The sequence below is a fragment of the Pongo pygmaeus genome, chromosome 19 (genome assembly GCF_028885625.2).
Source record: "Pongo pygmaeus isolate AG05252 chromosome 19, NHGRI_mPonPyg2-v2.0_pri, whole genome shotgun sequence".
In the NCBI taxonomy this organism is placed as follows: domain Eukaryota; kingdom Metazoa; phylum Chordata; class Mammalia; order Primates; family Hominidae; genus Pongo; species Pongo pygmaeus.
The window spans coordinates 50,694,156-50,714,935 of NC_072392.2; positions in this window are offsets into that span (position 1 = coordinate 50,694,156).

The following is a 20,780-nucleotide window of genomic DNA, read 5'->3' on the forward strand; positions in this document are numbered from 1 at the left end:
TAGTGAGGAGTGAAAAAGAACACAAGATGCAAGATGTTTGCACATAATAAAGTGACATGCACCTGTGAGCTGCTCCAGTAATTCTGAAGGGGTATGACTGAGGGTGAGGAGGGTAAGAATGGACTGATGGGACATCAAGGAAGAAGAGACTGGGTTAGTTACTGATTGGATGAGGGCAATGAAAACACAAGTCTGTAAGGACTCCAAAGTATCTCATTTGGGAAATGAAAAGGATGGTGCTATACCTAGTCGATGTCATCACTGGAGAGATAAGACAATCTGGTGGGGAAAGATGACAAGCTCAGTATGGGACACATAGAGTTGGGTGTGTGCATGGCCTCCAGATAGAGATGTCCCAGGTGCAGAGAGACTTGGGGGCTGGAGGTGTCATTCTTTTTGGCTGTCCAACATCTGAATCCCCTTCCCATGTTAAAGGAATCCCCACTCTTGTGTCAGGGCTAGCTTCCCATCGTCCAGATGAAGAGTACCAGTTGATCACTTTCCAGCCTCCCTTGCAGCTAGGAGAGGCACCTGACCTGGGCCAGATCACACAAGGTGTGCTGTGCCTCATTTTGTCACACAGGACCCTGCCGTATTATACAGAATCCATGTGCACGATTGCTTTGTCACTGAGTATTGTAATCTCTTCATGCTCTTAGAAAAATCTGCTTTGTTATGTAGGCCCCTACTGTATCCAGATCTCATTCAGTACACAGAGCCCCTCTTTGTCTTCTGGAAATCTGCTTTTTTATCCCCAAATACAGAACCATGCCATTGTTATACAAAACCCTGCACTTGACCCAGAACACTCTTTGTGGACACACCTGCCTGCTTTCCAGGCAGAACTCCACTGGTTCTCCAGAACTCCACTCTGCTCCAGGCTTTTTCAACAGACTCCAATATTGATATCCAGAGATCATCTTTATTCTACATAACCCTGATTTGTTACACAGAAATTTACCCGGCTACACAGAATCCTGCCTTTTTCTTCAGAACTGTGCTTCATTGTGCCAAACCCTTGGTGATTTTACAGAAATCTGAATTCACAGAATCCAGCTTTGTACAGAGAAACCTGGTGTGCTATGGTAGCCCTGGCCCATTAAAGAGAACTCAGCATCGTTAAGCCAGCATTGTTTACTTAAACCCCTTCACTGGGGCTTGGGATCCTGCTGTTGGCCTGACTGCAGCTTGACAACCTCATTGCTCTAAAGAAACTGCCTTACCTACACAGAACCCCCTAAGCATTCAGACTCCTAATTTTTATGTAGATCTACAGAACTGATACATAGAAACCTAAGGGGTTACACTTGTTTTGTACAGCTTCGTCCCAGTACATGAACAAGAATAGCACCCAGTATCACATTGGAGTCTTGCTCTTGTTGTCCAGGCTGGAGTGCTGCGGTGTGATCTCAGCTCAATGCAACCTCCACCTCCAGGGTTCAAGCAATTCTCCTGCCTCAGCCTCCTGAGTAGCTGGGATTACAGGTGCCCGCCACCACACCTGGCTAATTTTTGTACTTTTAGTAGAGACGGAGTCTCGCCATGTTGGCCAGGCTGATCTCGAACTCCTAACCTCAGGTGATCTGCCCGCCTCGGCCTCCCACAGTGCTGGGATTATATGCATGGTGGTGTCTTTTCTAAGAAGCTCGAACTTGTACAAGCCTCTGTGGGGCCAGCAATGGGGAAGAACAGCAGATGGATCCTCTTCGTGCCACCCTCACTTTAGGTGACGCTGGAAGAATCTGAGCTGCCAAAATCAGAGTTCAGGTCCCCTTTCCTCCCTCAACCTACCAGAGAGGACTCAGACTTGAGATGTGCAGAGTAAGGTGCAGGCAGAAACTGTGGCCAAGGCCTCAAGGACGGGGATGAGCACTCACCCTGCTTCTCCTTGGTGCTGGCCCTGGTCTCCTGGGCACAAATCTACTTGGACAGAAATAATCAGCCGAATTAATTTAGCTTTAAATAGCAGCACTGAGAATGTTTCCACAAAATTTTCTCCGAGGAGAGCTAAGCAGAATTAATGATGGCACAATATCAGAGAGAAATGTTATTTATTAAGGCCTAATCATTCCAGGGAGGGGGGAAGTCATCACACATAATAAAGTGGAAATCAGCCAGCTCAGTCCAGCCCTGCTCAGCCCAGGAGCCGAGGAGGGGCCCTGGGAGGCTGTGACAGGGGGAGCCTCATAGTCTGGTTTCCTGCAAAGCCAACAGCGCCTGCTGGGATCTCCTTGGTACTTGAGGGCTGGGCTTCCCTGTTCCAATCACATTCCTCGTGGCTGTGTCCACATCAGCTCATTTGTTCCGTGCTGATCCCCTCTAAAGGGAAACAGCCTCAACTGCACAAGACATCCTCAAGGAATAAAGTTCCCTAAGAGAAGAAATTGTCCCACCCCTCCGCACTTCCTGCTGCCCCCTCCTTAAAAGTTCCTTCGTTCATTTGTTCTTTCAACTAATATTTAGTGACCAGGCATGGTGGCTTATGCCTGTAATCCCAGCACTTTGGGAGGCCAAGGCAGGTGGATCATTTGAGGTCAGGATTTTGAGACCAGCCTGGCCAACATAGTGAGACACCATCTCTACTAAAAATACAAAAATTAGCCAGGCATGGTGGCTTGCACCTGTAGTCCCAGCTACTTGAGAGGCTAAGGCAGGAGAATCACTTGAGCCAGGTGGCGGAGGTTGCCGTGAGCCGAGATAGTGCCACTGCACTCCAGCCTGGGCATCAGAGTGAGAATCCATCTCAAAAAAAAAAAAAATTAGTGAGCGCCTACACCTAAGTGCCAAGCCCTGTTGTGGGTGCTGGGGATGCAACAATGGAGGACAGGCAAACAAGTAATTGAACAAGATGATGCCTGTATCAACAGTGTGATGAATACAATAAAGGGACGAGAAGAGTGAAGGGAGAGGGTGGGGATTTAGATGGCCTGATCAGGGAAGGCCACGGGGAGGAGACGATATGTGAGCCGAGATGTCAAGAAGGAGAAGGAGTTGGTTCTGTGAAGGTCTGAGTAGGAGCAGAACACCCAGGCAGAGGGCACAGCAATGGCAAAGGCCTGGAAAAGGAAAGAAGGTAAGAGGAGCTTCGGCCCAGTGGGCCAGGGAGATCATGGCAGAGGCTGGATTTGTTCTCTTCAGAGCAGTAATTATATTACAAAGAGGGCAGGGACTAGCCAAAGTTGGAGAACACTCAAAAGCAAGATGAAATCCAGGGGAGAAAGGGTGAGGGGCCACTTACTCTGCAACCCCTCTTCACCTTGAGGTCTTCTCTCATGATGCTATGGCCACCAACGTGGCCACAGATGTGACACTGTGTGTGTTACTGTGAGGACTGTTTGGTCCCTACCTAAAGGGGTTGCTGTCTACTAGAAAGGGCAAGACATTGGTTCCATTCACGAGACATTTATTAAGCAACTACTATGTTTCAGTTGCCATTTTCCTTAAGACATTGACACAGTAAAATAGGTCTGAAGGGAACTGGCTCCCATCTGCTGGGGGCGCACTGTATAGGGGCAGGCAGGGGCTCTGGGTCTGTCATCCAAAATGCAGGTTCTGCAGTCATAGAGTCCTGGGTTTAAATTCTTACTAATTAACTATATTTCATGCTGGACCCCTCTTAACTTCAATAGAGATGGCACCAGGTTCAAGAGGCCAAAGAAAAGACCCAGAGCCAGCAAACAAGACACAGTTGTGTTTTTGTTGTTGTTGTTGGTTTTTGTTTTTTTTGTTGTTGTTGTTGCTGTTGTTGTTGTTTTTTGAGATGGAGTCTTGCTCTGTCGCCCAGGCTGGAGTGCAGTGGTGCAATCTCAGCTCACCGCAAGCTCCGCCTCCCAGGTTCACACCATTCTCCTGACTCAGCCTCCTGAGTAGCTGGGACTACAGGCGCCTGCCACCATGCCTAGCTAATTTTTTGTATTTTTAGTACAGATAGTGTTTCACCGTGTTAGCCAGGATGGTCTCTATCTCCTGACCTCGTGATCTGCCCACCTCGGCCTCCCAAAGTGCTGGGATTACAGGCATGAGCCACCGCGCCCAGCCAATACACGGTTTTATTAGCAGGAAACTTACATACAGAACAGCCCAGTGGTGGCAGGCTGGGCAGGAGAACTATAGCCACTTACAAGAAGCATGCAGTTTATACAGCATTTTCATTTAGCATTCTCCTCCCAGCAATCTCCATCAGGTAACCTACATTTAACCCAAAACAAAGCACCTTGATCCCCCATACAAAACACATTTCAAAGGACAGGCTGGAGGTTCAGATGTTCCTCATAGATAAGAAATGAAACTCTAAGTTGGCCACTCCTGGGTTCCTTAGCTCGGAACACAGAGTAGATGCATCTGCCATACAGGTTATTCTCAGGGTATGCTTAAGTTACTGCTGTCAGGTGCATCTGCCATATACTATACAACTGTAGGTAAGATGTAGAACTCCTCTGAGCTTCAGTTTCTTGCACTGTGAAATAGGTACTACTACATACCTTGCAGAATTATTTGGAGTACTAAGTGGATGAGGACGGTCCTGTGGTACCTCATAATCTCTCCAGGATCACAGAGGTTGCCCTCAGTCAGAATCACAAGCCATCAATGGCTTAGGTCTGGAGTATGTGAGGGAGAGTCAGACCAGACCTTGGATATGTTATACCAGTGGGTACAGGACACAGTACCCATCCTGCTACAGGAAACAAGACTCAGTTTCTTCTCTATAAAGTAAGAATGGCAAGCCTTCCTTCAGATGGGTGCTTAGGATCACATGAGATGATACTTGGGAAGCACCTGGTCCAGGTAACTCAATTACTGCCACCCTCCCACTCTGTATTAGTCTGCTCAGGCTGTCATAATAAAATACCACAGACCAGGTGTCTCAAACAACAGAAATTTATCTTTTACAGTTATGGAGGCTGGAAGTCCAAAATCAGCATGCCGACATGGTGGGGTTGTGGTGAGGACTCTCTTCCTGGCTTGCAGAGGCCGCCTTCTCACTGTGTGCTTACAAGGCTGTGCATACTCATGGAGAAGGTGAGGAGGGAGAGGAGGAGGAGGGTGAGGAGGGAGAGGGAGATGAGGGAGAGGGAAAGGAGGAACAGGGAGAGGGACAGGAGGAAGAAGGAGAGGGAAAGGAGGGAGAGGGAGAGGAGGGAGAGGAGGAAAAGCAGGAGAGGAAGAAGAGAGTCAGGGAGAAGGAGAGGGAGAGGAGGAGAGGGAGAAGGGGAGGAGGGAGAAAGGGAGGTGGGAAGGGGGAGGGAGATGAGGGAGGGGGAGAAGAGGGAGAGGGCGTTCTCTGGTGTCTCTTCTTATAAGGATACTAATCCTATCAGATTAGGGTGCCGCCCTTATGACATCAGGTAGCCTTAATTACCTCCTAAGGCCCTGTCTCCAAATACAGTCACATTGGTGGTCGGGGCTTCAACATATGAATTTCAGGGGGCACAACTCAGCCATAGTGCCTCTTCCTCATGCTGCTCAGAGGCTGCCAACAACAGCTGCTCATGGCAACGGCAAGGGCTTTCCCTGGGCTGAGCGTCCCTGGGTCTGGAGGCCTTCAGTCAGCAGCATCGAGATGCTCCCCTCGGGCTTCTGAACCCCAAATCCAGGTCTCTGTTAGACCTTACTGTTCTACCTGAGACCATTCCCTAGGAAGAAACTGAAGTCAGAGGCAAAATTAGAGATGAGAACCTGATTCGCTTGTATTTCTTTACATTATTTGCTCTAAACAGTGGATTAATCTCTTCCTTATTCATATTGTTGTTCTAGATAGACTTGAAAATCCTTTCTAGTGTTAGATTTTTTTTTAACTTCAGAGAATTCTGGATGAAGACTTCCTGCTAGGAAGTTATGGAAGTAAGGCTCCAATCAGAATTCTTGGCCAGACATGAAAGTCTCTTAGCACTTTAAAAGGCTTCTGTTTTAGTCCATTTTCTGTTGCTTATAACAGAATACCTAAAACTGGGAAAATTTATTTTTAAAAAAAATTTGTTTCTTACATTTCCCAAAGGGGGATGTCCAAGGTTGAGGGAGCACATCTAGTGGGAGCCTTCTTGCTGGTAGGGACTTGCAGAATCCTGAGGCAGCACGGGGCGTCACATGGCTAGGAGGCTGAACATGCTACCTCAAGTCCCTTTTCTTCTTCTTATAAAGTCACCAATCCTACTCCCATGATAACCCATTAGTCCATTAACTCATTAATCCATTAATCCATGAATGGATTAAGCCATTCATAAGGGCATAACCCTCATGACCCAATCACTTCTTTTCTTTTAACATATACATGCTTGCATTTATTATTTGGATAAAGGAAAGACATTCTTTCCTTTCTTTTCAGGATAAATTGGAAGCAATATAACAGAAACAATTACAAATGCATACATTTATATGTATGTATATACTAAACACATTTATTTTCTTTTATTTTAGGTTCCAGGATACATGTGCAGAATGTGCAGGTTTGTTACATAGGTAAACATGTGCCACGGTGGTTTGCTGCACCTGTCAACCCATCACCTAGGTATTAAGCCCCGTATGCATTAGCTATTTATCCTGATGCTCTCCCTCCCCTTGCCCCACAGGCAGGCCCCAGTGTGTGTTGTTCCCCTCCCTGTGTTCATGTGTTCTCGTTGTTCAGCTCCCACTTATAAGTGAGAACATGCAGTATTTGGTTTTCTGTTCCTTGTTAGTTTGCTGAGACTAATGGCTTCCAGCTCCACCCATGTCCCTGCAAAGGACGTGATCTTGTTCCTTTTCATGGCTGCATAGTATTCCATGGCGTATATGTACCACATTTTCTTTATTCAGTCTCTCATTGATGGGCATTTGGGTTGATTTCATGTCTTTGCTGATCCAATTACTCTTAAAGGCCCATCTCTCAGTACTGCCACATTGGGGATTAAATTTAAATATGAGTTTTGGAAAAGGCAAATATTCAACCCATAGCAGCTTCCTTCTCTGAGATTCCAAAAGATTAAATTCAGTCATTTATAGTTGAAACAACATGGTAGACACGTATATAGCTCACATTTCAGAGGCAAAATCTCAGGCTGGCATTGGAATTCATTTCAGCCCCTGACCACTCTCACTGACTCCCAGGGCCATAAGGATTTCTCTCTAGGCCTCAGGAATGATCTTTGACATCCTGGCCTATCCTTCAACTACTCTGATGCATGGGAGGTGGACCTACATGCCCCTTCTCCAGGTAAGAAGTTCTCTGTCAAAGCATGCTTTGCTCCCTCCCTGCTACAGAGGATAAGTCTCCTGGATTACTCCTCATTAATCCTAAAAACATGTAGCCATAGGGAGGCCTGTTGAATGTGAAACGCTCCATTTCTGTTGGGACCTTTCTGGAGCCTAAAACTAAACATAAATGAAGAAATCCTCCTATTTAGTCAGACTGGCTTATTAATTTTCCCTCTGAGTAAGCCGTGGGGATTTCTGTGTCCTGAAACCTTCCCTCTCCTCTGTTCATGCCTAGGTCTCTTCTCTCTGCTGAAATGGCCTCACCTGCTCCTCCACCAGTTGGACATTTGGGGTCATGTTTCTCTTACCGAATCAATCATTAATGCCTGCATATTCTCCTTCCTAAGTATAGAATTATGCATTCCCTCCTTTCCTGTAGTGAACATCTGTGGCTCTTGCCGGCCTAGCATTCATTCCTCCTTCTTCTGATAAGGGCACCCTGATGTCCTTTGGAGAATGGCTCTCCCCAACTCTCTGTCCATGTGGATTGATGGGGTGCTCTAGGTTGACCCCATAGCCCAGCTGCATGGGTAAGCATATGACCTAGATTCAGCCAATCAAGGTGGTCTACATCCCTGACCATAGTAATTGATTTGGTGGTGGGCATTTGACCTAATCTACGCCAATTAGAGTCAGATCCTGGACTTGTGTAGGATCTGTTGGGATTTGTGCAGGGCGTCTTAGCTGTTAAAGGTTGGGTGGACATGTTGATGGCCAACTTACCACCGTAAGGGCAGTGACTATTTGAGAAGGAAGGCTGAGAGATGGGAAGAAGTGGTCTTGGAGTGTCAGTTAGCTTTTGTGGGTAATAACTGACCACGATACATCAGCTGCATACCACAATAAGCTTTTATTCTCATGGATGTGCAGGTCGGCTGCAGTTCAGTTGAACTAGGTCAGGCTCAGCCAGGCAGTCTGCTTCAGGCTGGGCTGGTTATGGTGGCTCTGCTCCACATGGTATTACCTACCTTGGGCCAGCAGGCTAGCTAGTTCTCATAAAAATGGCAGAGGGACAAGAGAGCAAGCAGAAACACCTAAAGTCTCTCAAGGCCAGGACTCAGATCTGCCATTTCTGCTCCATCCCATGGGCCAAAGCAAGTCACATGGCTCAGCCCAGAGTCAAAGGGAACTGAAATCCACTCTGCTCCCTAGCAGAAGGAACTGAAATGTGCCATTACCAAAGGCATTGGTACAAAGAAGGCTTAAGGCTTGGGGCCAGGAATGCAATCTACAACAGGTGGTCTTATTTGAGCCCTGGATCTAGCTGAACCGGAGTCAGCTTCACCACTTGAGTCCGGTTGATCTCCTTCCCTGATCTTACCCTGCTCATACCTTAACAGACTCTGCATTTTGTTTAACCACAGAGGCAATTCTCGTCTAAAAGAAGAGCCCTAATTCATATTGATTCCCCTATGTGATGAGCAATGTGCTAGAAGCTGTTCATCCATTCTCACACTTGAATCTTCGAGTGGCTCTGTGAGGTGCCCGTGAACATCCCCATTTCACAGATAGGAAATAGGATCAGAGGGCTTGTGTAACTTGTTGGAAGTCTTATGGTGAGGAACAGCTGAGTGGCTGGGGTTGCAAGTCCAGGTGGTCTACCTGAGAATGAAGCTCATGCTTTTTCCACTTTGTAATTGTGACTTTTTACCCTGAAAGTGGGTGGCACAGATCCTATGCCCCGTCCTCCTCTCAGCCAGCCAAACTAATAATAATAACAGCTAATGTTTCCTGAGCTCCTGCTGTGTGCAAGATAATGTGCTAAGCACTTCAAATGCATTCACTTGGGCCATCTTTACAAAAGCCCTGAATGTAGTTATTAGTATCATTCCCATTTGACAGATAAGGAAACTGAGCCTCAGAAAGGTTAGAAACCACCCAACTAGTATGCAGTGGGGCCAGGGCTCTAACCTCTCCTATGTGGCAGCAAAGCCTGGCTTCATGGCCTCTGTTCAGGCCAAAGGGAGGTTCCCTTAAAATCCCTTAAAATGCTGAGGGGTGAAGGGGCAGAAGGGTCAGAGGCCTCTAATCTGGACCACCCTGCCTCTTCTCAGGAAACCAATCCTCCCACAGCTCTCCCAGCCCCCGTGGGTTCTTGGGTTACCCCTCAATGCCTGGTCACCAGCCTCTGTGCCAATGAGCCAACCCTCCCTTTGGCTGCAGACGTGATAAATGGCTCCAATTATCCCCTCTGAGCTCTGATTTAATGTAATGTTTTATTAATGACAACTATCAGAGGAAAGCAAAGAGCCCACTGCATACCAGCCGCCTGCCTCCGTGCAGAAGCATGCTCTCTGGGTACAAAAATGAAAGGGTGAGAGGGGAAAGGCACCACCCCCAACCCCAATCCCAAGGCAGGGAAACAGCTCACCACCCCTCCCCACGGAGGCCTCGGGCTGAATGAACGCCACTTTTTTGCCTGGCATATTCCACCCATTACTAATGCTTTGCCGCTTCCTTGACTGACAAATTAGGGGTTTGAACAAAATGTGGTAAGGGAGGGGGGAGATGGCAGCTGCCCACCCTGCAATTAAGAAGGGGGTGAGAGAAAAGGGGGGCCACCCTACAAACATTCCTTCATCTCTCCCAGCTTTGGCTGAGTGTTTCAGGAGTGGGTGTGAGTGACTCTGTGAACCACTGTGAGCTCTCCACTCAGAACCTGCCCTCTAGGTCCTCCCACTGGTCCAAGGCTGACACTTCTCCCCCAGCCCTCAGATCTGTCACCTCAAAGCATCTGAGGCAGACTGGACAGGTTTCATTTGTCCCATTGGACAGATGGGAAACTTGGGTCCAGAGACAGGCAGTGTCTTCTCCCAGGTCACAGTGGGAACAAAGCCAGGACTCACAGTCGAGCCCCTGACTCAGGCTGGGATCCTCCTCCTACACAAAGCTACATTAAATGGCAGGGCACAGCTGTAGTGGAGAAGGGGCTGGATGTCTTCTCCCCTCTACCAAAGCAGAGTCTGAGTTATTAGACACCGGCGAATTCTGCAAGGGCGTGTCTATGTGTGTGTATATGCTGAGACCCACGTGATACTGTGAAAGCTTCCTCAGTATTAAGGTGGTAGAAAGGGGCCTGACGTTATTCATTTAGCAACAGTTACTGAGTGCCCACCACAGGCACCTGCTTGAGAAATAATGAAGGACTTATTATTATTATTCCCAGACCTCACTTCAAAATCATTTTCAAAAGTTAATGAGCCATCTCAATACCCTCAAAAAGTGCTGTAAAGGACACAGGCACAGAGGCCATGGGAACTCCAGAAGGGAATACCTAAGCTATCCTTGGTGGGATGAGGTCAAGGAAAATTTCGCGGGGGAGATGTCCAAGATGAGGCTGAAAAGAATAGGAATTAGCCAAGTGAAGGGGATGGAAGGCGATTTGGGCAAAGGGATAGGGGAGAGAACTTTCAAGGGGAAGAATGGATGGGGCTCAAATTTCTAGAAGGAGGCATTGGCTAGAGAGCCCAAAAATGCAACAGAGTTTAGAGGGAGCCAGGTCCTACATGGCCAGGCTAGGGAAGCTGTGCTCCCTTACCCTGCCCCCAGGAGCAATTACAGCTTCAAGCAGGGAAGCGAGGTCTGCACTTTAGCAAGAGCATCCCAGCCGCCTGTGGAGAAGGGATGGAGCCCAGCAGGACTGCGCTGGGTAATCAGCAAGAGGCTGTTACAGAGGTCCAGAGTAGGGAGCGGGAGGTCCAGGCTGTGACTTGGGTTTGGGAAGGTGGCAAGGGAGATTCAAGATATGCTGAGGAAATTGTAGCCAACTGACCGGGGCAGGCAGGGTGGGGAATAAAGCATCAAAATGCTGCTGCATGGTGGCTCACGCCTGTAATCCCAGCACTTTGGGAGGCTGAGGTGGGCGGATCATGAGGTCAGGAGTTTGAGACCAACATGGTGAAACCCCGTCTCTACTAAAAATACAAAAATTAGCCGGGTGTGGTGGTGCACACCTGTAATCCCAGCTACTCAGGAGGCTGAGGCAGGAGAATTGCTGAACCTGGGAGGCAGAGGTTGCAGTGAGCCAATATCGTGCCACTGCCCTCCAGCCTGGGCAACAGAGCAAGACTCCATCTCAAAAAAAAAAAAAAAAAATGCTGCTGCCTGGTTTCCCACATGGGCAATTTGCTGGAGCAGCTGGAGAAGAGGTCTGTGAGGGGTTTAAGGAGGCTTTAAATGCATGAAGTCAGATAAAGCTAGGCTTCCCAGGGCACTCAAGCTGAGTCAGCTGAGACGGTGATAATGGGAATTGATGATCAAATGCCTCCTGGCAGTAAGACCTAGCACCTGCAGGACATGGCTCTGGAGGAGACCTCCTCCAGGTGAGGAGCGGGGCTGGACCTGTGATGTCACCTCCCTCTACAACTCTATTCCTTCCATCCCTGGGTTCTCCACCATGCTGGCCTGCTAGGGCACTGCTGCTCTTTTAACTCTTTTTTTCTTTCCTTTTTCTTATTTGTTAACATAGTATAAAATTGACTTTTTTTTGGTATATGGTTCTATAAGCTTTAACATGTATAGATTCATATTCCCCACTGCTACGAAATAGTTCTATCATCCCAGAAAACTCTCTCAAGCTGCCACTTTGTCGTGAAACCCTCCACCCCTCCTAACCACAGCAGTCACTAATCTGTGCTGCATTACTATTGTTTTGCCTTTTCCAGGATGCTATATAAGTGGAATCATGCAGTATGTGACCTTGGGATATTGGCCTTCTTCCACTCAGCTCAATGTGTTTGAGACTCATCTAAAATGTTATGTGTATAAATCATTCCTTTTTATTGCTGAGTATTTCATTACATGGATATACCATGTTCACTCACTCACTGAAAGGCAAAAGGGTTGTTTCCAGGTTTTGGTGATTATGAATAGAGCTGCTATGAATATTCACCTACAGGTTTTTTGTGTGAACATGAGATTTTATTTCTCTGCAATAAATACCTAAGAATATGATTGCTGTGTTGTACGATGTGTATGTTTAATAAGAAACTGCCAAACTGTTTTCTAGAGTATCTGTACCAGTTGCATTCCCACCAGCAAAGTATGAGTTTCAGTTTCTACACATCTTCATCAGCAGCTACTATTGTCAACTTTTTGGTTTCAGCCATTCCAATAGGTGTATAATGGTACTTATTAATATTTGTAGTTTTGTTATTATTTATTTATTTTGAGATTGGGTCTCACTCTGTCACCCAGGCTGGAATGCAGTAGTATGATCATAGCTCACTGCAGCCTTGAACGCCTGGGCTCAAGCAATCTTCCTGCCTCAGTCTCCAAGGTAGCTGGGACTACAGGTGGGTGTCACCATGCCCAGCTGTATTGTGGTCTTAATTTGTATTTCCCTAGTACCTAATAATGTTGAACATCTTTTCATGGCATCCATATATTCTCTTTGGTGAAGTGCTTGTTCAAGTCTTTTGCCCATTTTTAATTGAGTTATTTTCTCATTACTGAGATTTAAGAGTTCTTTATATATTCTGGATACAAGTCCTTTTGTCAGATGTCTGATTTGCAAATATTTTCCGCCAGTGTACAACTTGTCTTCCTATTCTCTTAGAAGTGTCTTTCACAGCCGGGTGTAGCGGCTCACGCCTGTAATCCCTCCCTTGGGAGGCCGAGGTAGGCAGATCACTCGAGGCCGGGAGTTCAAGACCAGCCTGACCAACATGACAAAACCCAGTCTCTACTAGAAATACAAAAATTATCTGGGTGTGGTGGCACACACCTGTAATCCCAGGTGCTTGGGTGGCTGAAGCATGAGAATTGCTTGAACCTGGGAGGCAGAGTTTGCAGTGAGCTGTGAATGTACCACTGCACTCCAGCCTTCCAGCCTGGGTGACAGAGCGAGACACTGTCTCAAAAGCAAAAAAATAATAATAATAATAAATGTGTTTCATTTAGCAAGAGTTTTTCATTTTGATGAAGTCCAGTTTATGAAATTTTTGTTTTATGGGTAATGTTTTTGATGTCATATCTAAGAATTCTTCATCTAGCCCCAAATCACTAAGGTTTTCTTCTATTATTTCTTCAAAAAGTTTTATGTTTTAAATTTAAGTCGATGATCCATTTCAAGTGAATTTCTACATAAGGTACAACGCTTAGGGTAAGGTTCGCTTTTGTGTATATGAATGCCCATCCACTTGAATATCATTTATTGAAAAGAAAAACTGTCCTTTCTCCATTGAATTGCCTTTGCAACTTTGTCAAAAATTAAATGATCTTTTTTATAGTTGGCTGTTTCTGATCTTTCTATTATGTTCCATTGAGCTATCATTTTTCTCTTTGTATATGTGTCTTTATTTTTGCCAATACCACACTGCCTTAATTACTGTAGCTTTTTTTAAATTTTATTATTATTACACTTTAAGTTTTAGGGTACATGTGCACAACGTGCAGGTTTGTTACATATGTATACATGTGCCATGTTGGTGTGCTGCACCCATTAACTCGTCATTTAGCATTAGGTATATCTCCTAATGTTATCCCTCCCCCCTCCCCCCACCCCACAACCGTCCCCGGTGTGTGATGTTCCCTTCCTGTGTCCATGTGTTCTCATTGTTCAATTCCCACCTATGAGTGAGAACATGCGGTGTTTGTTTTTTTGTCCTTGCGATAGTTTGCTGAGAATGATGGTTTCCAGCTTCATCCATGTCCCTACAAAGGACATGAACTCATCATTTTTAATGGCTGCATAGTATTCCATGGTGAATATGTGCCACATTTTCTTAATCTAGTCTATCATTGTTGGACATTTGGGTTGGTTCCAAGTCTTTGCTATTGTGAATAGTGCCGCAATAAACATACGTGTGCATGTGTCTTTATAGCAGCATGATTTATAATCCTTTGGGTATATACCCAGTAATGGGATGGCTGGGCCAAATGGTATTTCTAGTTCTAGATCCCCGATAATTTTTGTAGCTTTATAGTAAGTCTTAAAGTTGGGTATGGTGAGTTCTCCAGCCTTATTCTTCTTTTGCAAAATTGGTTTGGCTATTCTAGTTCCTTTGCTTTTTCATAAAGTTTAGAATTAGCTTGTCTATATCTACAAAAAAATCCTGCTGGATTTTTATTGAAACTGCCTTAAATCTATAGATATACAGAGAAAATAGACATTTTTATTGTGTTAAATCTGCTAATGAATGCACATTATATGTCTCTCCATTTATTAAGTCTTCTTTTATTTCTTTCACCAGTATTTTGTAGTTGCAGGATATAGCACTGCTACATGTTTTGTTAAATTTATACCTAAGTATTTCATATTTCTGGAGCTATTGCAAATGATACTGTTTCTAAATGTTGGTGTCCAATTATTCATTACTAGTATATAGAAATATGATGGATGTTTTTGTGTTGATTTTGTATCCTGCAACCTTGGTAAACTACAACTTGGTTGTAGTTTTTCTATTTGTAGATTTTTTGAAATTTTCTGTGTAGACAAACGTTTGGTCTGTGAATGGAAACAGTTGGATTTCTTATGTTCAGTCTGTATGCTTTTATTTATTTATTTCCTGATTGTACTAGCTGGAACTGCCAGTGGTGAGTGAAAATCCTTGACTTGTCCCAATCTTAGGAGGAAAAAAACTCTGTGTTTCACATTAAGTATGATGTTAGTTGTAGGTTTTTTATAGATATCCTTTATCAGGTCAAGGTAGTTCCCTTCCATTTCCAGTTTGTTCTGAGAGTTATTATTACCAATCAATGTTGCATTTTGTTAGGTGCGTTTTCTGCATTCATTGATATGATTGTGTGGTTTTTCTACTGTAGATTGTTAATATAGTGGCTTACATTGATTAATTTTCAAATATTCAACCAGCTTGGCATTCTTGTGATAAACCCCACTTAGTCATGGTGAGTTGTTCTTTCTATATGTTTCTGGTATCAATTTGCTGATACTTTGTTAGGAAATCTTGTGTCTATGTTCATAAGGAAAATTGATCTATAGTTTTCTTTGTCATGTGTTTTCTGTGTCTAGTTTTGCTGGCCTCATAAAATGATCTTGGAAGACTTTTCTCCTCTTCTATTTTCTGGAAGAGATTGTGTAGAATTGCATTATTCTTCTTTAAATATTTGGAAGAATTTGCCAGAGAAACTAAGGGGCTTTTAAAAAAGAATTGTATCTACAAATTCAAATTATTTAATAATCATAGGACTGTTTAGGTTATCTACTTTATCATGAATGAGTTTTGGTTGTTTGTGGTTGTCTTAGTTTGGGCTGGTATAATAATACCAAAGACTGTGTAGCTTAAACAACAAACATGTATTTCTCACAGTTTTGAAGGCTGGAATGTCCAAGATCAGGGTGCCCGCAGACCTGGAGTCTGGTGAGGACACCCTTGGTTTTCAAATGGCCATCTTCTCCTTGTATCCTCACATGGCAGAGAGAAATCACCTCTCCTGTGTTTCTTCTTAATAAGATCACTAATCCCAATCATGAGGGCTTCACTCTGATGACCTAATTACCTCCCAAAGGCCCCATCTAATACCATTACAGTGGGGGTTAGGATTTCAACATGCAAATTTGGGGAAGACACAAACATTCAGTGCATAACAATGGTTTTTGAGGAATTGGTCCATTTTATCTGTTGTCAAATTTATGTTCCTGGAGTTGTTTGTATTATTCCCTTATTATCATTTTAATGTTTGTAATGATATCCCCTCTTTCATTGCTGATATTGATAATTTGTCTTCTCTCTCCCCTGCTCCTCTTTTCTTTATCAGTCTTGCTAGAGTTTGACCAATTTTCTTGACGTTGCAAAAAAATCAGCTTTTGATTTCATTGATTTTCTTTATTGTTTTTCTGTTTCCAATATCATTGATTTCTGTGCTCCATTTTTCTTCTCGCTTTGGACTTATTTTACTCTTCCCTTTCTAGTTTCTTAAGATGGAATCTAATATTATTGAAACCTTTCTTCTGTTCTAATGCAAGTATTTAATGCTATAATTTTCCTCTAACTACTCCTTTAGCTGCATTTCACAAATTTTTATATGTTGCTTTCATTTTCATTCAGTTCCAAAATATTTTCTAATTTCCCTTGAGGCTTCCTCTTTTTCTCATGGGTGAGTTAAAAGTATGTTGTTGAATTCAATGCACCTGGGAGCTGCCAGGCATGGTGCCTCATGCACCCAGCACTTTGGGAGGCCAAGGCAGGAGAACTGCTCAAGCCCAGGAGTTCATGACCAGCCTGGGCAACATAGTGAGACTTTGTTTCTACAAATAATACAAAAATCAGCTGCGCATAGTGGTGCGCACCTCTGGTCCCAGCTAATCAAGAGGGGGCTAAGGTGGGAGCATCGCTTGAGCCCAGGTGGTCAAAGCTGTAGTGAGCCATGATCATAATGCTGCACTCCAGCCTGGGCAACAGAGCAAGACCCCGTCTCAAAAAAAAAAAAGTATCTGGGAGATTTTTCTGTTATCTTTCAATTATTAATATTTGGTTTAATTTCATTCTGGTCAGAGAACATACTTCATATGATTTTAATTCAAATTTATTAAGATTTGTTTTATGACCCATTATATCACCTATCAGTGAATGTTCCATGTGCACTTGGAAAGAATGTGTATTGTACTTTTATTGGGTTGAATGTTCTGCAAATGTCTGTTAGATCCAGTTGAGTTGATGGTGCTGTTCAATTCTATTTATTTTCTGTGTGCTAGGTCTATCAGCAACTGAGAAAAGAGTATTGACGTTTCCAATTATAATTATCGATTTGTTTATTTCTCCTTTCAGGTCTGTCGGTTTTTGGTTCAAGTATTTTAGAGCTCTGTTGTTAAGTGCATCTACATTTAGATTTTTATGTATTCTTTGTGAATTTACTGTTCCATCATTATGTAACAACACATTTTATCCCTGGTGATTTTCCTTGCTCTGAAGTCTACTTTGTCTGATATTAATATAGCCACTCAGTTTTCTTTTGGTTAGTGTTTGCATGGTATATATCCTTCTATATTTTGACTTTTAACCTACCTATATCATTATATTTAATGTGAATGTCTTATAGGCAGCTTCTTTCTTTAATCCATTCTGATGATGTCTACACTGAAATTAGTATTAGACCATTTACATTTAATGTAAGTGTTGATATGTTTGGATTTAGGTCTCCCATTTTATCAGTTCCTTATTTATTTTCTCTATTCACTTTTGTTTGTTCCTCTGTTTCCTCCTTTCCTGGCTTGTTTTAGGTTAGATGAACATGTTTGTATTTATTTTATCTATTGTATTCTTTACTGTATCTCTCTGTATAGCTGTTTTTAAGTGGTTGCTCCAGGGATTATGATATATATAACTTTTTACAGTCTACTTAGAATTATTATGTTACCACTTCCAAGTGTAATATGGAATCTTGCCACTATAGAAGTTCCTTTAATCCTCACTCATTTATGTTATTCTTGTCTCATATATTATATCTACATATATGTGTTGATAACCTAATCAGGCAACTCTTTAGCATATTTAAAGAACCCAAGAGGAGAATAGTCTACTATACTTGCCCAGATATTGGCCATTTCTGTTGCTCTTTCTTTATTCATGCTACTCTAAGTTACCCTCCGGTAGAATTTCTCTTTTGCCTGAAAAACTTTCTTTAGCCATTCTTTTAGAGCAGATCTGATGACAATAAATTCTCTTGAGTTTTCTTCATCTGAGAATGTCTTTCTTTAATCTTCATTCCTGAAGGATATTTTCACAGAATATAGAATTCTGAGTTGACAGTTCTTTTCTTTCAGCACTTAAAAAATGTTGTGCTACTTCCTTCTGACCTTTGTGGTATTCAACAAGAAATTGTCTGTAATTCAAATCACTGTTCCCCAGTAAGTAACGTCCCATTTTTCTCCAGCTGCTTCAAAACTTGTCTTTGCCTTTAGTTTTCATCAGTTTGATATTTATATTTCTAAATGAGTATTTTGGGGGTGAATCTTCTCATGGCTCAGTGAGTCTTGGATCTGTATGTTTATTTATCTGCCAGATTTAGGGAGTTTTCAGCTATTGTTTCTTCAAATACCTTTTCTGCACTGCACTCTTGCTCCTCTTTTTCTGGGATCCTATTGGCACAAGTATTTGGCCTTTTAGTATTGTCCCATAGGTCTTGAGGTTCTGTTTATTTATATTAAAACAATTTTTTTCTCTGTTGTTCAGATTGATTCATTTCTGTTGACCCATCTTCAACTTCACTGACTCATCTGTCATTTCAAGTCTGCTCTTCAGACCATCTAGAGAGGTGTTTTTATTTTATTTGTCAGATTTTTCAGTTCTAAAATTTCCATTTGGTTCTTCTTTATATTTTCTATTTATTTGTTGAGACTTTCTATCTTTTCATTTATTTCAAGACTCTTTGCCCTGATTCTTGATGCATTTTTGTAACAATTGTCTTAAAATCTTTGCCTAATAACTCCACCATCTGTGTTTTCTTGGTGTTAGCAACTGTTGATTGTCTTTTCTCATGAGTGTTGACATTTTCCTTGTTCTTCATAGTCCAAGTCATTTTGGTTGTTATCCTGGACATTTTGAATACTATATTATGACTCAGAGTCTTATTTAAATTCTATAGAGAATGTTGATGTTTATGTTTTAGTACAACCAACCCAACTGGGTTCAGGTAAGTTTCAACCAGCCTCCTGTGGATTGTGGTTCTAACAGCCATTCAGTTTTCAAAGCCTCTGCAGTGCTATTTAGATTCATCCTGTGTGTGCACCACCCACTGGCAAGTCTGGGACCTGTGAGTTAGTCTGTTCTTTGGTTCATTTCTCAAAGTCTTCAATACACTGCTTAGGACTGGACCCATTAGTGTTCATAAATAACTTTACACGGTATTTTTCCCAAGCTCCTCCCTTTCCAAATTACCCTAGTACTTCCTAGTTTTCTGTGACTCTCCTTTTCAGTCCTCCAACCAGAGAGCTGAGATTTTAGTTACCCTAATCTGCCATTTATTTACCATGAGTATGTCTGCATCTGGGGCCAGTTGGAACCACAGATCCTCTCATCATAAGGGAAAGTTTTCCTCCCACAGAGATTTACATGATTGCAGGTCCCTACTACTACTGCTATTGCTGCTTCCATCCTACTGTCACAGGATTACCTGGGCTAGGGCATAAGCAAAGGGAGAAAACAGGGGAAAAGACAATGGAGGGATTTTCCCCCACTTTCTATGAGTATCAGGAGTCCCCTTTCCCTTTCCTCAGGCTTCTCCTGGTCTGCACCCTGTGCCCATTTCTGGATTTCAGGCTATCTTAAGTCAAGCCTAGGGCATACGAGAGAAAAAAATAAAACAAGAAACTCACCACAAGCCCAGAAGTACTTCAAATTCTGATCCTCTTTAATCTGCCTGCTATTATTTAATTTTCAGAGTCCTCAAGTAGCAGCACCAGGCATTCTATCTAGATTTTTTTCACTACATTCAGTGAAAGAGGGAGGGTAAAATGTGCTTGCTCGATCTTATCTGGAACTAGAACCTGCCCCTTAACTGTTTAGCCCTTTGGCCCAAATGAGGGCACAAACCCTTCCTATGTCTTGTCAGGTGGGACAAAACAGTCCTTTTCAGAGGAAAGTATGAATTCTAACATTTGAGAATCCAGTAAGTTAGACAGCATTTGGATGTTAAGCTGGGATGAATCAAGGGACATAATGAGGATGGAAAGCAGGTAATAGAGAAAGACCCTGGCAGAGGATCAGTTATAAATCCCTACTGCCATATACTGTGTTCCATGCCCTGTTGTGAGCACTTAACATATATAATGTTGTTTTTCCCTCACAACATCTCTGAGGGAGGTAATATTGACCTTATAAGGAGACTTAGGCTCAGAATCGTTAACCAACTTCAAGGTCACACAGTAAGTGAATAACAGTAAGTGAATAACAGTAAGTGAGAGCCAGGATCTCCCCCAGGCAATCTGAGGCCAAAGTCAGGAGCATAACTACTCCCTAAAAGATCCCTCAGTTCTAACATAGCTCAGTAGGCAGCCCCATGGGCTGGGCTCACAGAAGAGTCTAGAGCTGGTTATAAAAAGCCTTGTTACCCAAAGACAAGAGGGTACTCCAGGTCAAGCCTGTAGGGCTTCAGCTACCAAGTTTTCTGCTGCTTTGAAGTAGGAAACAGCAGAGGTATAGGCCTGGGAATGGTGCCCCAGGCTGTAGGGTACCTCTTATCACCTATTCCCTCATCAATGACAAATGAAAGCAAGCATCACTGAGCACTCATGGCCTTGCCCTTCAGGTCAGGGTTGTGGAGCAAATTTTAGGCTTGCTCATGGATGTAGGCCACCAGGAGCTCAGGCAGTGACCTCAGGATCAGAGGCAGGGACCCTATCTTAGTCCATCTGCACTGCTATAACAAATTACCATAAACAAGGTAGCTTATAAACAACATAAATTTATTTCTCACAGTTCCAGTGGCTGGCACCAAGATCAAGGTGCCAGCAGATTCAGTGTCTGGGGACAGCCTGTTTCCCGGTTCACAGACAGTGTCTTCTCACTGCATCCTCTCAAAGTGGAGGGGAGAAGGCAGCTCTCTGGGGCCTCTCTTATAAGGACACTGTCTTAGTCTCCTTTAGTGTGGCT